This window comes from Dipodomys ordii, unplaced genomic scaffold (assembly GCF_000151885.1).
Source record: "Dipodomys ordii isolate 6190 unplaced genomic scaffold, Dord_2.0 Scaffold60, whole genome shotgun sequence".
NCBI lineage: Eukaryota > Metazoa > Chordata > Mammalia > Rodentia > Heteromyidae > Dipodomys > Dipodomys ordii.
In genome coordinates, this window is record NW_012267276.1 from 2590851 (window position 1) to 2610141 (window position 19291).

Genomic DNA, 19291 nt, shown 5'->3' on the forward strand with positions numbered 1-19291 from the left:
GGGTGTGCAGGTGACTTCAGGAAGTGGCCGTAGGGAACCGGGAGCGGGTGGAGCCCTCCCGGGGAGCACGGGGGAGTGTGGGGGAGCGTGGAAACCTTCGCCGGGCAGTCAAGGCGGGGAGCCTAGAAAGGATCTCCCAAATACCTCGTCCCCCTCCTTCTCCCCCCTCTCCCCCCCAGGAAAGGTGGTCCCTGAACTACGGAGTCAACATTGACAGCGACAGTGACAGTAAGTCAGAGCCGTGGGACACTTGGAAGGAAGAACTAGGCGGCCTGTCGTGGTCAAGTGGAACAGATTTGGGTCACTTGGAAAAGGCCTGACATACTATGGTAAAGGAAAAGATGTCATCCGTCTTAAAATAATTGGTGTCCGGCAAAAGACAGGACACAGGAGATAGGTAAATGCTTCTGTATCCAGTAGCAGTAAATACTTCTGATGCAAAGTTCCCCTGTTAGATCAATGGTCATTATCGCCTGAGTGATCTTAGTTAGACAATCTATTAAATATAGTCCGTATAAAAATAAAGGGCAGTACATCTCGGAAATGGAAAATGCAGCGTTCATTACTTAGGCTTTACTACCATCATTTGAGCACCTTAAGGCAGCTAATCATAAACAACAATGTTATCAGCATTCTTGTTTAGAACACACTGGTAGGAAAAAGAAAAATTAGATAAACGTTTTGTTGCACATTTTAAAAAGCAACAAGTTAGCACAAGTACTGAGATAAGAGAGAAATATGCAAATTGAGCTCTTTAAAGCTACCAATGCACGCTTCAGCACACTGTTTACACGAGAAATCTAAGAAAAGCAGAAGACTTGGTAGAAAATCAAGTGATGGAAATTATGGGGTGGGGGGGGATAAATTGAGGAGAAATACAATGAGAACAAATCACTTTACCATCACCCAAGTTTCCCCCACAAACTAGAAAAGTTACAGTCGAGGAAAGAAAACTTGCATATTGGCAAAGTCTTGAGCAAAAGATGAAAGATGTGATCCACATAAAACACAGCATCCCAAACAAGAAAAGTAATTCAATGCAATCTTCACTCAACAGCCTACTTCATTTTAAAATATTTAAATATAGGAAGAGGCTACTTTAAAGAAATTTGAATAAGGAAATACAAAAATGTGGAAAATTGGAACAATTTGTGGGAGTTTGTACTGTGGATAGAAATTAAACTTACTTTAAAAGATCTTTGATAATAGAAAAAAATACCATCTCTATAATGACAATGATATTTTTCAATATGATCGGTTAAAATTGAATTTCCAACATGGGTATTTCAGCAGTTGCTTCAATTGGCAATGCTTAACAAATTTCATTGAAAGCTGACTTGTTTTCATTAAGGACAATGTATTGTGGTATCCTGCCGAACAAGTTTAAAAACAGAAACAAAAGACTTTTAAAACAAAAGTCAGGAAGTGGAAGTTTGGATCAAATGGTAGAGCCTCCTCCTTAAAGCAGAAAAGGCCAAGCAAGTACCACAAGGCCCCAAGTTCAAGCCCCGAGTGCTGGCACAAAAAATAAAATTTAATTTTAAAAATTATATTGGACTCCAAAAGAATATGTCATATGTCTTTTACCCATGCAATGTCACTTCAGATTGCATATCTAAAAAAAGAAAAAGTTTGAGCTCAGAGAAAAGAACACTTAAAAAAAGGTTACTGAAAATATCAGTCTTAAAGACATATTGGCATGAAATGTCGTCAATGTTTATACAGTCATTTTACACAAATAAATCAGACAAAATGCCTCCTGATTGCCTAAGTCTACTAATGACATGATCAATGCTAATGTAACATAGGAATTAATAGTCTTTATGTCTTTTATCCAGAATCACAAACCTATTCATAAACATAAACCATAAAAGTGTGTAATAAGGACTGTCTTGAAAAATGATAAGCGGAATGAGCATAAAGGCATCTAATAATGACTTTATTATAAATAGCAACAATACAGTACAATCATGACTCTATCAATCACATGTACACATTAATTTTTCCTAAAGCGTATTCTTTATTCCAGAACTATATGATTATAAACGATAGAGGTAAAATGGCACACTGTGGTTTATATCCTAGTAGTATGCTGTATCAGTGAACTTAGGTATTCATTATAGTCACTGAATACTATCCAGTGTAAAGCTAGATCAAAATAAAGAAGAAAAAAAAAAAGTAATTGGGATTACCTTGTATATGTTAACATAATCTGTCATGGAAAGGTGAGGCAAAAATATCAACTGATTCTACTCAGATATATTTAACAAAGACACAAATACTTTTTAAAATTAAAACAAAATAAACTTTATAAATCTTGCTATCATAATAGAAAACTTGAAGGATCATGAAATATTACAACTTAAATGCATGAACTATTTAACATGTGGACATACATTTCATCAGAATGCATCAATTTTGTCTCTCGTGAAGACATTTCATACTGAAAATATGAAGGGAGAAATAAAATATTGTAGAAGATATACACTATTTAAAAAAAACTTAATGAGAGAATTACTGCATGTTTCAAATGGCATCGTATTAAGATAAATATGCAGGCAGATATCTGAAAGCATTAAAACACATTCAGAGTTCTGAATGGCACATATATTTGTAATAAACAGAAAAAGATTTCGAATTTGAGTGCATTTAGGATATAGCAACTCCGCCAGTGACTGTGCTAGTAAAGCAATGCTTACCACTATAGCATTTTCTAAGGACATCTTTTTTTGATTCAAATATAGTTGGCTATCTCTATACTTTTAAAGCAGCACGATTTATGTAACACATTGCTCTTTTTGTCACATCAACTCTTTGTTTTTTGGCTTTAGCTGCAGGTGGTGTTTTCCGTGTATGAGTTTCTGGGAATATGGTCTGTGTTGGCCATATATGGATGTCTATTCGAGCCATATGTTTTGCTGTCATGTGTCTTGCTTTGTCTGTCTGGGATGTCAGGACTAATTTCCACATCATTTCTTGAATGGACCAAATACCAATTTGTATGAGCAGGGAGGAAACACTGGGGCTACAGCCCAAACAACCTTGTCAAAACATACATTGGAGAGGAAATACGACATCCGGTAAACATTTGCACTCTCTTATCACATATTATCTATGACCGACATCGTCACAACTGCTCAGGTTCATAAGTCTGCAGTATGTGTGTGCATGTAGCTTCAATGGACAAATCTCTTTGGAGGTCATGGCATGACACCTGGGAAGTATTTCACTGTGAAAGCTGTGGATCTTTGCAGCCAACCTGAACCAGCCTTCAATTTGGTGTAACTTGAGAAGGCGGCCTCATGCTTTTCTCTTACTAAACTCTGACTAAAGCTTCATGATGTTCTCGTCCCCATTACATATTCACTACAGTATCTTGTATTTTGTCTTTTAGAAGCCATCATAGTCTTAATCAATTAAGAGTTCGAATAATTATTAGTTTACCAAATATCTTCCTTATTAGACTTCGAGTCCTATGAGTGCACACTGCACATTGTCTGCACGCTGCGACAATATCAGGAACTTAATGAAACATCTGTATAATACGTACATTATGAATGACTATGTAAGAGCAAAGGCTCAATATCATTGTCAACCAATTTTCACTACTAATTGCATTGCAATTCTTTCAGAGGTTGCAAAAGTGTAGAGGAACAGTGAAGAAGGTGGTTTTATCATTTAAATTTAAATTAATTAAAATCATCCAAAATGTATGCATTTGTTTCTCATCATCTTTTAAGTGCTCAATAGCTCCATGTGGCTAGTTGCTATCATAAGAGAGAGTGTGATTAGGGAAAACTTCCTCAGTGCAAAAAGTTCTATTGGACAGCATTTACATAGCAAGCTCCTAGATGACTAAACACCAGTCCAGTGCCGAATGGTTCCAGACATCCTATGTCTGAATCAAGATCATTTCCCACTTTTGAATTAGCACATAGAGCTGAGAAGTTGCAAGAAATTAGACTTGTGGACTGCTGAACACAAATTTAAGACAATTTCTAGGCATGCCTGTACCTGAAAGGATTTGTTTCATATTACATTTGCAATAATATGCATTTTTCCCCAAATGCTCCTTTCCTTGAGCATTTAAAAAAATCTCATAGGTGTGCTGGGAATGTGACTTAGTGATAGAGTGCTTGCCTAGCATGCATGAAGCCCTGGATTTGGTTCCTCAGGACATGCACAGAAAAAGCCCAAAATCGGAAGTGGCGCTGTAGCTCAAATGGTAGAGCGCTCGCCTTGAGCTGAAGAGCTGAGGGACAGCGCCCAGGCCCAGAGTTCAAGCCCCACAACCGACCAAAAAAAAAAGAAAAAAAGAAAAAGCCCAAAATGACACTGTGGCTCAAATGATAGAGTGCTAGCCTTGAGCAAAAGCAGCTTAGGGACAGTGCCTAAGCCCTGGTCAGGTTCAAGCTCCAGGATTGACATACACATAAAAAAAATCTCATAGGTGAACTTAACCACAGTTATTCCCACCCATACCTCTGCCCTCATATTAAGCAAGCAAGCACAACTGCTCTTAGAAATGGTTCTTTTGAAGTTTCCATTGTAGGTACCAGCTCAAATAAAAGAGCATTCAGATGCCACACAAATACTTTAATACTGCAGGAAATAAAGACAAAAGATTGAAAATGTTGCAGGAGAGATAAAAGGGGAGTGATAATGAACTTTAAACCCAGGGCATAACAGTTTTTGCTTTTGTTTCTCTTTCCCAAATGAGATGAATTTTGGTTATAAACAGACTGATAGGTATCAAAGTTGTTTCCTAATTACTTTACAGCACATGTAAATACTCAATGATAATTTGTGGTATGATCTTAATAGCAGAAAAAGCCAAGGCCCCATTTATTCTTGTTTTGGGAGATCTGGGAAGGAACAGCCACATAGCTGCTTTCTAGAAACTGACAATACTTGGAGGCCTTTTCCTCAGAAACAGTACTTCTTTTATTGCCAAAAAGTGACCAAACAAAAAACTCTAAAGCTACCTTTCTTTCCATGGATGTTGGTTTGAATCATTTGTTTGACAAGGCACAATAGTAATAATTCCATCAAAACTAGTGCTTATATCTTATATTCAAGATTGGATTATTCCCCCCCAACCCCCAATACTGGAGTTTGAACTTAGGGCCATGCCTCTGGTCTTTCTTTCTCTGGTTAGTTTTGCCAGAGTTTTTACAGGGGACAAGATGTGCTATGATCCTATGTATGCATGGGTACATAGCTTGGATAACAGGTATGCACCACCGGGACGAATTTTTTCTATCAAGAGATCATTTTGCCTAGGCTGGCCTTGAACTGTCATCTTCCCAATCTCAGCCCTTGGAGTAGCTTGCATTTCACAGGCCTTCAGGAGGGAACCACTGCACTCAGCAGAAAAGATGTTTGCAATTGCCCACTGATTCCACCCATCTAGCAATTACTACCAAAATACTTGAGTGTTCGGGATGCCTCATTTTGTTGCCTGGCTCTAGAAGGGGAATGCCCTTCCTGCTCTTCCTCATTTGGGGGTCTTGTTGCTGTTATCTCTTTGAACAGACAGCTTGCTTTGCCCCTTTGTCCAATGCCTGCTCCTTTGTCGTGTACTTCCTTCGACCTTCTATCACAGTATACGTCTTGCTTGCCATGTGACATTTCTTATTTATTCATATGTCTATACCTCCAAATGCATGGCTCTAAGCATTTTGAGGTTGGGTATGTAAAGATTGCTGGAGTCTTTTACTATGATTGCCACTATAGGGGACAAATTCCTGAACTGTTCTTATGAGCTTATAAGTGGGTGCTAAGAATACTGTTTAACAATCTTAGGAAGTGAAGCCAGGTGCTGAGATCATAGCAGGACTTCCAGCCTGCACCCCACAGCCGCCAAATCAGGATGGATAAGGGTCGGAGCTCAGCCTTCAGAGTTTTAAAGCTCTCGGCATGATTCAGAAATACAGACAACTTTAGTAATCTACTGGAGAACAGGAAAATCAAATGTGCCTGTTTGGATACTCTAAGGTGAAGTTTTTTCACTTAATCCTGGGGGCACATAGAAAAGATAAGTCTGTTCTAGGACCAAGCACTAAGTCAAAATTTATTAAATGTACATGCAGGAAGGTCACTTGTTTCAAACAAAGGTTTAAAAGGGGGAAGGTAGTGGAAGGCAAGCTATTAGATCATTGATTGGGTGAACAGAGGCTGTTTGGGGAACCATGATAAATTAGCATTTGGGCATTTGCTTGAGATTTACCAGGGTGCCAGAAATCCTGTGCAGGTATGTGATTTATCATCACAGACATAAGCAACTAACCACAAAATTACACATGGAAGTACAGTTCTAAAACCAGCCTATTATTTGCTGGAGCCAGAACCATCCGAATGAGTTTCCTTTAATTCTTCTTGCAACATAGTTAAATATGATTTCCCCCTCCAACAAAAATAAATGATTCAGTCTTGAGTGTGCTTCTCCATGAACAGCTGAAAACTGTTTAATTCATTTCTACAGTAAGTCACTACACTTGAGCAGGAGTATTCACACCAATCATGCAGGCCCTGAAGCCAATTGCAAGGCACCACAAACCCTGCTTGACTCTGAAACTCACAGGAAGCTCAAGTGATTTTATTTCCAAGAGAGCCAATCAGAAACTCGCCCCTAATATTAGCCAAAGCAAATCAATCAAATGTCCTTACGAGATGTACACATTATTGCTACTCTTCCCTATCTTGGTTCTAGGGAGAAAGAATTGGAAGTTACCAAGGCCCGAATCCTAGTCTAGGTCATTTTGTGGGAGCATCAGCTAAAGGCGATATCTGATACTGTACTGCCAAGTTCAATGGTACCAGACACTAAGCAAGGACTGTCCGCTAAAAAGGAAAGCCAGCACCCGAGACAAGTACTTCACAACTGGGCAGTGATAAAATACCACCATAATGCTTGGAAGTTGCTAAAGCAAAAGGGAAGTTTAATTCAAAAGAAAACACATTCTATCTGAGCAAACAGAAAGGATTTAGAAACAGACTGTGGTGATAGTTATGCCACAGTGTCAATGTCATTAATGTCACTGAGCTGTATGTTTGAAGACCACCAAAATGGAATATTTTGTTACATATCTTTTATTACAGTAAAAAAAAACTTAAAATAGGCAGAATACTCTTTTGGCTAGCCTCAGATTGTGAGAAATATGTTACCATTAAAATATCACGCCAAGCTTCAGAAAAACAATGAACTACAACACACTCACTGAACCTCCCTCCTACCTCAACTTTCCACTGCTAGGAGCCACTTTCCTTTCTATGCAAGGTAATTAATTTGTATGATGAATGTCTGACCCAAGGATAATTAACATAGATTGGTAATTAGACACCAGGATCTCACCCAAATTTGAGGGTCCTCCACTGCAGAAAGATGGTCCTCTTTTAAGGTTTTATTCAATACAATATCTTTGCAAAAGAGGAGAAGCACCCATAGGCAAAGCAGGTAAGATGAGAGGAAGTCCTAAAATGCTTTTGAGATATAGCTCATGGGTAAAGATTAAGTCCACTCATGACTTAGAACACTTTCTCTGTTCAACAGTACATAAGGCACACTTACACTTATAAAAACTGCATAAATTTAGTCTCTATAATAAAGTATTTAAATATTTTAAAGTAAAGTATTTAAATATTTTAGATTCTGTGTTTTAAATAAAAGGAAAAATGTGAAGGCTTTCAAATTAATTTTGTCAGTAACTTTTAATGAGAGTGATAAGGATTATTTACTGCATATACAACCATTAGAAATATCACCTTTTCTTATGATATTCTGTCCTATCTTCTGTATTACTTATCTTTTTCTACTGAATTTATATTAGCAACTTTTACATTCTATGGAGTTGTAAATTAATTGCAAACTCATTTATAAATCATATTTTATTGAAATTTATATCTATATGTATATTTCTGATATGCACAACTAGGGAATATTGATACACAGAGAAAATAATTTAAAAGTATATGTCTTTAAGTGTGCAAGCATTAAGTAAAATATTTAAAAGACAGCTCCACAGTATAGCTAAAGCATACCTAGGTTACCTATCTTATCACCTCTTTATTAGTGTGTTTATTGTGAAACTTAAGTCATAAGTGACATGAACTATAAGTTCGCATACAAATTTCCAACTCATAGAAAGAAAAAAGTATAAAATAATGCTACAACATAAAAAAGAAGAAATAGAGAGCCTCGGGGCTATTTTAATCAATTATTTTTATTTTGTAGAGACCTTTTCACGTATATTCATACACACACACACACACACACACACACACACCATGGGAAAGAAACAGCAGTATACTTATGAAAAATGTTGACAGGATCAGCCTGTCACTGTTTAGAGACTGCACTGCTTCAAAAATGGCCAGTACCCACTGTCTTCCTATTACTTCTACAACTGAAGAAGCACTACATATTGACGTTCTATTTAATGAAAATGAAACTTCTTATCTCTCCTTGGGGGTTCTCAGGCCCTCTAAAACAAGTTTTTAGTTCTCTTTGCACAAAGGGAATTTATCACTACAAATTTACAAAAGCTTCAAGCAAAATATAAGTGCATCTTTGAGACTGGCATCTGCCACACTAAGGATATAAAACCAAATCTTGTGGCATTCTTAATAGCTTAGAGAAATCCAACTGTTTGGCCAACATCCAAGTATTAAAATGTGTACATGTATGATACAATCAAATGAAACAAGTACACAGATACTTTCTGCATCTCATACAAGGGAGTGTACCACAATTTAAAAGTAGGCTATCACTGTTTTCACCAGAAACCTTTAAAACCCACACTTAGAACAATACTTCAAAGGGGTGGGGGGAGGATAAATAATATAGTGGAAAAAGTAGTGGAGGAAAGGTTGAAAAAGGACCGAGGTTTGGGGTCTTGCTTCCTACACTAGTATCTAGCTAAGAGACTCTGTTCATTCAGCATGATCAGATTCCATATCTACAGAATGCTGGGACAGAATCTCATCATCTGTAAGACATTTCTCTGCCTTTACATTTAATTGAAGAAGAAGAAGAAAAGATTGCTTTAATGAGAAAGTAAAGTTACAAGGAAATTTCTCACATGCTACACTAGATGTTTATCTATATATAAGAGACAGGTGTCAAACAAACAAACAAAAAAACCCACTAAAGCAAAGAGAAACTTTAACTCACCAGATTCCATCTGTTACATTTGAATTCATGCATAATTGATTATCCATGACTGGTAAGTTCTTTTCTCACTAGCCGACCACAGTTTTCTAAACATTATATATTAAATCACTACTAAAGTAGACTACATTCTAGAAACAGCAAGGCAGGGCTGAGAATATTTTAAATGAAAAATTACATGCCGGTTAATAATAATACAGCTGACCTATGTTTAAGGGAAAGAAATTTTAATCATGTGCATATTAAATATTAATAACCTATTCTGTTATTGTTATAATAAGGTTAAGTAGGCTTCTCCATGCTCAAGGAAAGAGAGGGAGAAGGATAGAGTCACAATGGTGCAGAAAGAGAGAAAAGAGAGAGACAGACATAAGGAAAATGTGTCAACAATAAACAAGAGGAAATGAGAAAGAAGGAAAATATGAAGGTGGGAACTAATCTCTATGTGTCATTATGACTGCCAGAGCACTGGCAAAGAAGCAGCATCCTTTTATTTCAATTTTAATCATTTCTGAATTTTAATACCCAGCTCCTTTTGTAATTCTCCTGGCATTCCCCATATGCCTCCATCCCAGCCAAAACACCAGTGTAAATTAAATGGCAGGCGACCATACCAGTGATGCAGCCTCCCCAAAGAACCTACCAGGTGACCAAAAGCAAAAAAAGGTACGTGTACCTTAGATCCCTGAGGACCTCTAGCCAATTAACTGACTGAATGTCTGCTACTTTCTTTAATTTTGAAAAGGACAGTAGTTAGGTAAGCCTCAGATAGAGCACCATTAAAAATAAACAAATAAAGCAAGCCAGTGGTAATACAATAATCAGTGACCATCAGGGCCTGGAAAAATGAGTTTGCTCTCACTGGCACTAAGGAGCATCACATGATTATTTAATTACAGCTCTAATTTTTGTCTCGTGGATGGCAACATATCAACAATTAATAGGGCAAATAGAGGAGACTGTGTTTTTAAAGAGACAGAATGTGCACGATCATGTAATAGGTCACATGTAATAGGTCACACAGCATCACACCAGCTACAGAGTATTTTCCTTTGTGTGACTTAATAGTCCCATGCATTTTAAAAAGAAAATAAATGTTAAAAGGAAGTGTCTTTTGTAGACCACTTTCAGAAAATAGAACTTCTCAGAATGTTTTAGATGCAGCTAACACAGTCCCATTGAAAGCCTAGTGTTGGTTTTAGGAATGGAGCAAACTCTTCATTAATAGAAACACCCTGAATTTTATGACATTTTCTAAACAACAGACATAGCTACAGTAAATAGAAAGTTTGTTTAGGTAATAATCATAGCTGATATTTATCCAATAAAATCCTGAAAAAAATCACTATTGCAGGAAAGAACAGGTAGAAGTCAATTCACCATAGTATTTTTGATTCCGGAAGATCAGAAAGACCACTAATGGTGACCCAACTTCAGGGAAGTCAGGATGAGCTCTGTTGACTCTGGTATAGTTCATCTCCAGAACCAGACACCAAAGGACCAGGAATCTCAACAGAGATACTTACCCTCATCCTGAAGGTCAGATGATAAGGACAAACAACCTGGTGCTACTGTCAAAAAGGGGGAAAAAATGACAGAGCATACAGTTAAAGAAGAAAAGCCTCCAATTACCCAGAAAACTGAGGCATGTATATATTAAGTGCTCAGATAACCCCAGTAAAAAAACAGGAAAATAGAGTGAAAAAAAGTTGGTTTTCCCAGCAAATTTTTCTCAGCACAAGCCATAGCCAATAGTTAATCTATTATTAATCTAGTCCTTTAATGATGGCTCACTATACACAAGGTATAGACTGCTATTGGTCGTTTCTTTTCTTGAAGATAGCACAGATATGTAACTTACACTTAATTCTTTTTTGCAGTTCAGTACCTTGTAGGAATAAATTAACAGCAGCACCCACAGACTTGACAAGGTGAGATGCTAGTGTGTTTTAAAGTGCTGTATTAGAACTCACAAGCTCTACACATTCAAATTAATCAAAAGAATTAAAATACTTAACCCATTTGCCAGAATTATCTAAGCTTCAAACCCCCGTAGTTTGAGTCTGCCATTGTTTTGTAATGACAGAAGCCACTGTTAAAACCAACATTTGAAATCGGGCTAATGAAATAATCTTAGAAATGCCACTGCAATCAGCTGTTGAAACGTATTTTAAAAATTGGGTTATAGAAATTGTAGTATCATCTGACTAAAGAAACAATGGCTTAAAGTAATTCCATTATATATAGAAAGAGGTTATTATATCTATACATAGACATATAAAATGACTAACTCAAGTTCGGTATGGTTTATGTTGGTCAAAGTCATCAAAAAATAAATAAAAAGAAAATGTGGGGAACAACATAGAAAACTAAAACTCCTGGGGGAAACAGTTTCTCCTACCATTCGCAAAAGCCATCAAGCCAATACTAATTACAAAGAAAGAAAGAAAAAGAGACAATTTTATAACCCAGAGAAAAGTGTTTAAATGAAGTTACTTCAGTGAAAACCTTTCATGATTCTGGACCCAAAAAAAATCTGACTACATACATTCTAAAAGACTTTTTTTTAACTCAAGCAAGCAGCAGCTTGTATGTAAGAGTATACATCATTCTTTTTCTTTTTAAACATGATTGTTAATATACAGTTAACATGTCTCAGAAAAGGCTGTAATTAACTGTCTACTGCTCTAATAACACTAATAAGCATACAGTATTATTAAAATACAATGACTCCATACAAACTAAGGCTGTCATTTTTAAACTTTTAAGATAATGTGCTAAATTGTGTTTTAGTCCTCTTAAGCCACCCCAAAATGAGCCCACCTCTAAGAAAATGTTTAAAGCATAGTTATTAAAATAAGGGAGTTTCCTCCCACAGTCTGGAAACTGTCTACCATTAAACCAGGCATGTATCACTTTAGTTTGAAAAGTATAATGGGAAACAGACCATTTTTTAATCAATCCTGTAAATTCTTCTAAGGTTTAGAACCATAAGCATTTTGAGTTTCTACTTTATTCATTGATAAAATATTTCCTGGTGGGAAAGAGGGCTTGCTATATATTCCAAGAATCACATCGCTCTGTGGTTAATCTCCAATAATTTCCAGTATCTGGCTCTCTGGAACAGAAAAGCTCAATTGCATTCCACATCAAAACAGCTAATTACGAATATGCTATATTTAAGGCTACTTCCATTTTAAAAGATATCTGCATACAATAAGATCTATTGTACTTATTACAATAAAATATTTATAACATAAAGCTTCTTTTACCTTAAAAGTCCTCAATATTACAAACATTAAAAAGCCAGATTATCCTTTACTGCTCTTAATAGCATATCAGAAACCATTGGATAAGACCATAGTGGACTCTCTAGCAATCAACTCAACTACAATGCCTGGCTTCCAGGAAAATGTTGAAAGAATCCCCCATCACACCGGTCATTGACTATTTTTCTTTAAATATTTCAAGGAAATAAAGACTAGGAATTTTCCCCTAGGAGACTTTCATCATATTTCACACCCCCAAAAGCAATGACCGCTGAAACTTTTCCTTGGTATCTGGTCTCAAATCATCTATAGCTAAAATAAAGCAATATCCCAAGGCAGAGACTTCCCCGACACAGAATGCCTGCCTCTCACTGTGGCTGTAGTTCCTTATGGAACTGACTACAGCAGGAACTTTCTGACACTTACCCTCTAAATAGGAGAGAGGAGAAGCAGTTCTCCCAATCTAGCCCTAGAGGAAAGGTGGGGGGGGAAAAGGTCTTTGATGAGGTGTCTGTCAGTGATGAAGTTCTCACCAGCAAAGCACTGCTAGCAAGGCAGAAGCATCCCCAACTGAGGTGGTTACCAGTTGCCTGTGAAGCAGCTGGACCATTTCTGCAGTTCTGAGGGGTGCGTCACAAATCAGGTCATAGCTCTCGGTAGAGTCCACCCACTTTACTGGGTACAACGCCCTCTACTTCCTGCACACCTGGGGGGGTAGAAGAGCAGAGGAGCAGGCCACAGACGTTCTAGTAAAGGCACAGCCAGAGGCAGCCTGACATCTGCTCTACTACAAGCATTGAGCCTTATTTGGAGAACCTGCAACCCCTTGATACGCAACAATGTATGCAACAGTAAGCAGGCTCTAAAATGAGGGATGAGCAATAGTAAAATACTGCACATTTAAATGTCTTATTCAGCAAGATCTTTCCTCTACTGGAAATTGAACCAACTCTTATTTTTTTTTTAATTACAAGATACTTCCCTACCAAATGTCAAATATCTGGACTGAAAAATTTTCAGAAGAAATTAGAGATATAAATCCAAGGGTACCAGTTAACTAATTTTAATCTCTCCTAACTAAACTAGATCACTGCATTAACTGAATTAACTGCATCCCTGAAAGTCCATTGAATGAAGTGAATCAAATTTCTATTATGAACCTTCAGATGCAATAACTGTGGCAGTGATACAGACTAACTTGAAAGAGTAAAAATAGGCCAATATGCTAGCGAAATACTACACTACTAAATCTCACCCTGAATACACACACACACACACACACACACACACACATACACACACACACACACAATCTGTATCTATTTACTCTGCAATGAAATATCTGATCTTAAAAAAGAATTAAAAAATAAACATCAAAAGGTACCACTGGCATAAAATCAAAAGTACAAAATAATGTGTGTTGATCACACTCTATAAAGACATCAAGTTTAAATAGACTTACCATTGAGAATGGCAGTCCAGAGCAATATATACATTACTATAGTAGACACTTTTTTCTTGGTGTAGTGAGAGAAAACACCCCTGTGTAACGGATTTGATTTATATGCTCCCTGTATTAAGACCATATTCGGGTTCAGATGCCAGTGGAATATGTGATTAGAGATTGACAACCGTCTATAGACAATGATTGTGAAAGCTTCTTGGATCATTTAAGCAGAAATAAACATTTTCTCATTAATCATAAGTTTTAGAATTCAAGTTTAAAGGGGTTTTAGTATTTCAAGGGGGACCTGAAAGAGAAAAGAATTTAATTCAAAAGAAACCAGCTAGCATAATGAATATTATTTTTTAAATAGCCATCTTCCTTGTTTTAAGGACAGCACATTAGTAAGAAGACAAAGGAAGAATATTTTCAGAGCCAAACTATGAGAGTCAATCAATCAATCAACCAGCCAGCTCCACTTTGTAGTCTTATTTGCAGAGCTCCACTAAAAACTGGAGTGTTCCTTCTAAGACTTGCAAAGGAAGACATTTTATCACCATTATTATCTAAGGAATCAAATTGTTTAATCTGTTTGGAATTTTGTAGAAAGCTAATTTAGCAAATATATACTTGAATGTGCTTGAACACATTTGTCTTCAGGTTGCTTTCAGATGACTATTTTCAGTGGCATGCTGCAGGTTCTTTTTTTGGGGGGGGGGCTGATGTTATAGTTGAGGTGTGCCAAGTAAAGTACATCACATTTCTTCCAACTGGTCTCATATGACAGAAATGAGAAGATGAAATTACTCTTCTTTAAAATTTGCCACTGGGAAATGGTAAGAAAAATTCTTCTTGACCCCCTACTCCCAACCAGGAAAAGTCTGAAGCCCTGGATTGTAGCATAGGTAGATATTAAAATGGAGACAGAGCCGTTATTTAATGGTGACAGGAATATAAATACATGCACTAACCTATAAACTGGTATTTACTTCAGGAAGGTAAGTAATATTTTTCCTCTGATTGCTGAGCTGTCAGTTTAATGCAGCGTAAATAAACAGTAGGTGCCTGCTAGCTCAAAGTAGGAAGTGTTCATTCCACACGAGGAACAGATTACTTTAGCCTGATGCTCAACATGCTGAAATATAACTTTCATTTTACCAGAAACATACCCTACCGTGGATGACTTTTTTCGTGCCTGATCTATTAATTAACTTAACTCGATTCTGTGAAACTGTAAGTCAATTTGTTAAAATCATCACAGAGTTTTGGAGTTTGAGAACCAAATCAATTTGAAAAGCAAGAGTAATGACTATTTTGTAATCTGATCGTAAATGCTGAAAATGAATACTTTATATATTAAGCATAAACTATTAAAAACCAAAAAATAGATGAAGAATATGTTTAAATAACTGAATGTAACCATCTGAGCTACCTAATTTACTCAAAATCCTCTTTTTGCTAGTTAAAAGCAAATGGCACCTTTAGCGTCTTGCAACCTTGTGCTAGCTTTTTTTTTTCTATACCTTAGGTTTATTTTGTTTTCTGAAACATCTACAGGTAAACAATTCAGAGAAAGCATGCCCCATTCCCTAATCCCAAGAGAAGGAACCCTAATGTTCCTTAGACAAGTAGCAAGTTTAAAGATCAGATGAGGATATCCTAACAATCTGCATGTAAAATGTGGTTTTCTTCCTGTTTTATATATGTCACAAAGCTATGACAATCTATAGCAACTAATTTTCCCTTCTAGATGAGCATCAAGCAAAATATTTGGTGGCATGACTTAACATGGGAACCCATCTGCAAAGTCTAAAAGGCAATTTGAGAGGTTTCTGTTTAAAACAAGAAACTAACTTCTGATAATTGACCAACAGACTACAGTTGAAAAAGAAGTTCTCAACAGAACTTTTTTTTTTGCACTCAACTACAATATGACTAGACATAATCAGAAGATATAGGCATATGCACTTTGTACTTCATCAGATCCAAGTACTACTATCATATTAGCTGCAATCAGCCAAGACAACATGTATAGGAGAAATGCTATATTTGTATAAAAGGCATATCTGTGTATGGCTCTTCTGGAAATTCGTAAGCAGATGAAAGCCACTAGAGTGTTTTATAGAGTCCCTGCTGTATATCTATGTTGTGTTTAGCTTGATAGTGTTTGTAACCAAAAGATTTTTACAATAATTAGGAACAGGTGCCTGTCACCTGACCTTTTAGGCCTAATTTACAATCCACAACCTGTCACAAGAAAAAAGTAACTGAGATTCTCTTCTAGATATGTCAGACCTTGCTAATGTAATGTATGTTCCTTAACTATCACTCAGCAAAACCTATCTTATTCAGTCACAGGTTGATATAATCTGGCAACAGATATTTCTGTAGAAATAAACCAATATTCATTTTGTTGTTGTGTGGAAGATGCTGGGAGACAAAAGAACCACTTTTGTAGATTATCAACCAAAGAATGTATTAATTTATTACAACAACTGAACAAAAGACATTCCTTTTGAATACTTTTCCATACAAAGAACTATTATTTATTACATATTTCAGCTTGTGGGAAAATGAGGAATGCATTGATTCTGAAAATAACTATTCAAACTTTGGGAAGTTCTTTAGGTTTGCTTTATCTTTTTTTTTTCAAGCTCCCCCCCCCCCCACCACACACACACATTTTAGAAGCTGGTACTCTAGAAGGGAAATCCCTGATGTTTTTTCTTCATCATTTGTATTCATTATTCAGAAAGGAATGCAAAATTGAGCAGTGATTTTATTTCTCTTGCATAATCTTGTTAGATGTAGCCATATTCAAATTTAACAATGCTTTGTATTTTATAGCTACTGTTTACATATTATGTATTACATCTGACTGAACAACTCTACATTTAAAACATTGTTTCCATTAGAACAAATATGAAGTAATAAGTGTCAAGTAGAGATGGAGAATCAACATATTTGGTGTATTTACAAAATGCGTAGTCATTTAAAATGTGCACAAACAGGATGCCTGCTCTGCATTTTCCTGTTAGGTGTTCCTGTAGTATGTATATAGTCTAAAGTGTATTTAATATTGTGCTTAACCAAGTTAATTAAAGTCTTTCTGTCTGATGATTGTGTTAAACACTTGGAGAGGTAGGGAAAGATACAGCCGGTTACTTCTGCTAACTAAAGTTGGAATTATGCACTTATTATAACCTTTTCTAACAATGTGAGAAAAACAGAGTAAATATATTAAATTTGTTTCACAACAGATGCTTAGGTTGTTAATATTTAAGATGCCTATTCATGCTATTCCTGTCTGCACATTTGTCAAAAATGTAAGCTTGAATGCTAATGTTTGCCAGCAGACTGGAGCAGCCAGTGTATGAATGTACTAGTGTTCTGCTAAAATAATATGCAATGGAAATAAAGGAACCCTGCTAAACCACAGCACTGGCACCGCAAAAGAGAGTCAGAAAGGTTTTAGAGCAAGAAACCTCAACCTTGCCTTTCTTCAGACTGAAAAATGGGGAGCTTTTATTTATTTATCGCCGCAACATTGCACTATAGACGAAATCTCACAATTCCCAGAAAAATCCACTTTGGACAGAGTGTACCTTTCTATTAAAGTTTCCACGGGCGAGTTACTCTCTCGATAGCACAAACGCTGTAAATTCCAGAGACTGCTTTAAGACAAAAACCTGACACGGAGCCCAGAAATGTATTCTCTGCATTCAAAGTCCTCTTCCTCTATACTCTTTAGGAAAGTCAGGACCTCAGGCTTCCTAAGACGTGAACCTGGAACCCCAATTCAACCGGGGCAGACAGGTTCTCTTCCAGGGCACTGGGCGTCTTTCTCTTCCACTCCCTGTCCCTCCTTTTATAATCATGTGGAGTGCAAATCTTAAACAACTTGCCTGGAAATCCCGAATGCAGCTGAGAAAGTTGTCCCAAGAAGGGCGAGGAGGTCAAAAGTTGTGGAGCAGGGCACTTTGGAGATGACCCTATGGTTGACACTCAGAAATGAAATTTGGCCCTAGTTGAGGCCAGAGCCCAAACCTCCAACCAGAGCTCGCTCTACACCGCTCTCCTTTCTCGAGCTTCTGGGGGTCATCCCAAGAGGATCTGGCTCCCACCTCTGCCTCGATAAGCACGTGTCAATCACTCCCTGGTCCGGCCACCACCAGTCCGCCTAGTCCCTCTCTGCGTATTTCCCCAAAAGCCACACGGGCGCCTTTGACGGTGGAGAAGCACCCAGCAAAGAGCGTTGCGCTCCAGGCTGCCAGGCAGGAGGAGACGCGGTGGAGACCCCCCGAAGCTGCACCTGTGCTGCGGGGCCCCTTCTAAGAGCGCAGCCCTTCCTTCCGCCTCCAGCCCAGCTCGGTTAAACCCGCACTCAAGCTACCAGCCCCTCCACGGCCCACCTCGCCGTAGCCGCCGCGGGCTCGAAACGCACAAGGCTTCAGCTTGCAAACTCCGAGCTCCAACTTGGGCGCCCGAGTGGCTCTCGGGATGCAGAAGTTGCCGCAAACTTCTCCGGCCCCTGTCGGCGGCCGCTCGCGGGCAGGCGTGCTGGACGGAGCGGGGCCGGCGGGGAATAGGCTGGACAGGGATGCTGAGCGGTTCGCGGTCTGGCCGGATAACACACACACCACACACACTCACACACACTTCCTCGGCCAGCCCAGCCCCGGGGCGCACGGAGCAGCTCTCCCCCCCCCTTTTTTTTTTCTCCCTGGCCGCCCCCCTCCCATTGGACCTTTTCCCCTCGATCTTTCTCTTCTAAAAGTGGCCACAGAGCTGACCTGACTTTGTGCACGCAGGATCTGCCGGGCAGGTGTGTTAAGTGCCCACACCCAGAGAGAGCACACATGGTTATCTTCCAGTTCCCCCCCACACACATCCCTGCCGCCGTCCCCCTCGCCAGCAGCCCACCCTCGGGGAGGGAAGGGGGGCTTGCGAGACCCCCTGCCGCCAGGCGCCTCGCACCGGGGCGCAGAGCCGCCCCCAAGCACGGGCACTCCAGACGGGGGCTACCCGAGAAGTTTGGATCGGTTCCGGGAGGGAAAAAAAAGCGAGCGAGATGGGACCCGAGCGAAAAGCGCGTGGGGGAGCAGGGGAGAGAGGGAGGCGAAGGAGCCGGACTCACTCAGGCATGAGCGCTGGGGGCAGCGGAGTCCGTCGAGTGCGGGCCGGAGAGCGGGCGCGGCTCCGGGGCGGACGGGCGCGCCGGCGTCGGACTCCCGAGGCGGCGGCTCGCTGCCTCTCCTGCCGCCGCCGTCGCCGAGCTGCGGCTGCCGCGGAAGTTAATTGCAACTTGACTTCAAGTTGTCTTTTTTCCCCATCCGAAGTGGGCGTTTAAAGGGGAGAGCGAGGCGCGGAGCGAGCGAGCGAGCGCGCCCGGCCGAGGGAAGGAGGGAG

At 38.8% G+C, this 19291-nt stretch overlaps 1 protein-coding gene across 1 annotated transcript in view; it reads right to left on the reverse strand.

Annotated features, from left to right (window-relative positions):
- The window catches only part of Satb1 (SATB homeobox 1), a 102386-nt gene extending 83246 nt beyond the window's left edge, over positions 1–19140 (reverse strand). Inside the window, exon 1 of the mRNA XM_013022147.1 lies at positions 19020–19140. The gene's annotated coding sequence lies outside the window, so the exon portion shown is untranslated. The remainder of the gene's footprint in view (positions 1–19019) is intronic.
- Between the last annotated feature and the right edge of the window lie 151 nt (positions 19141–19291).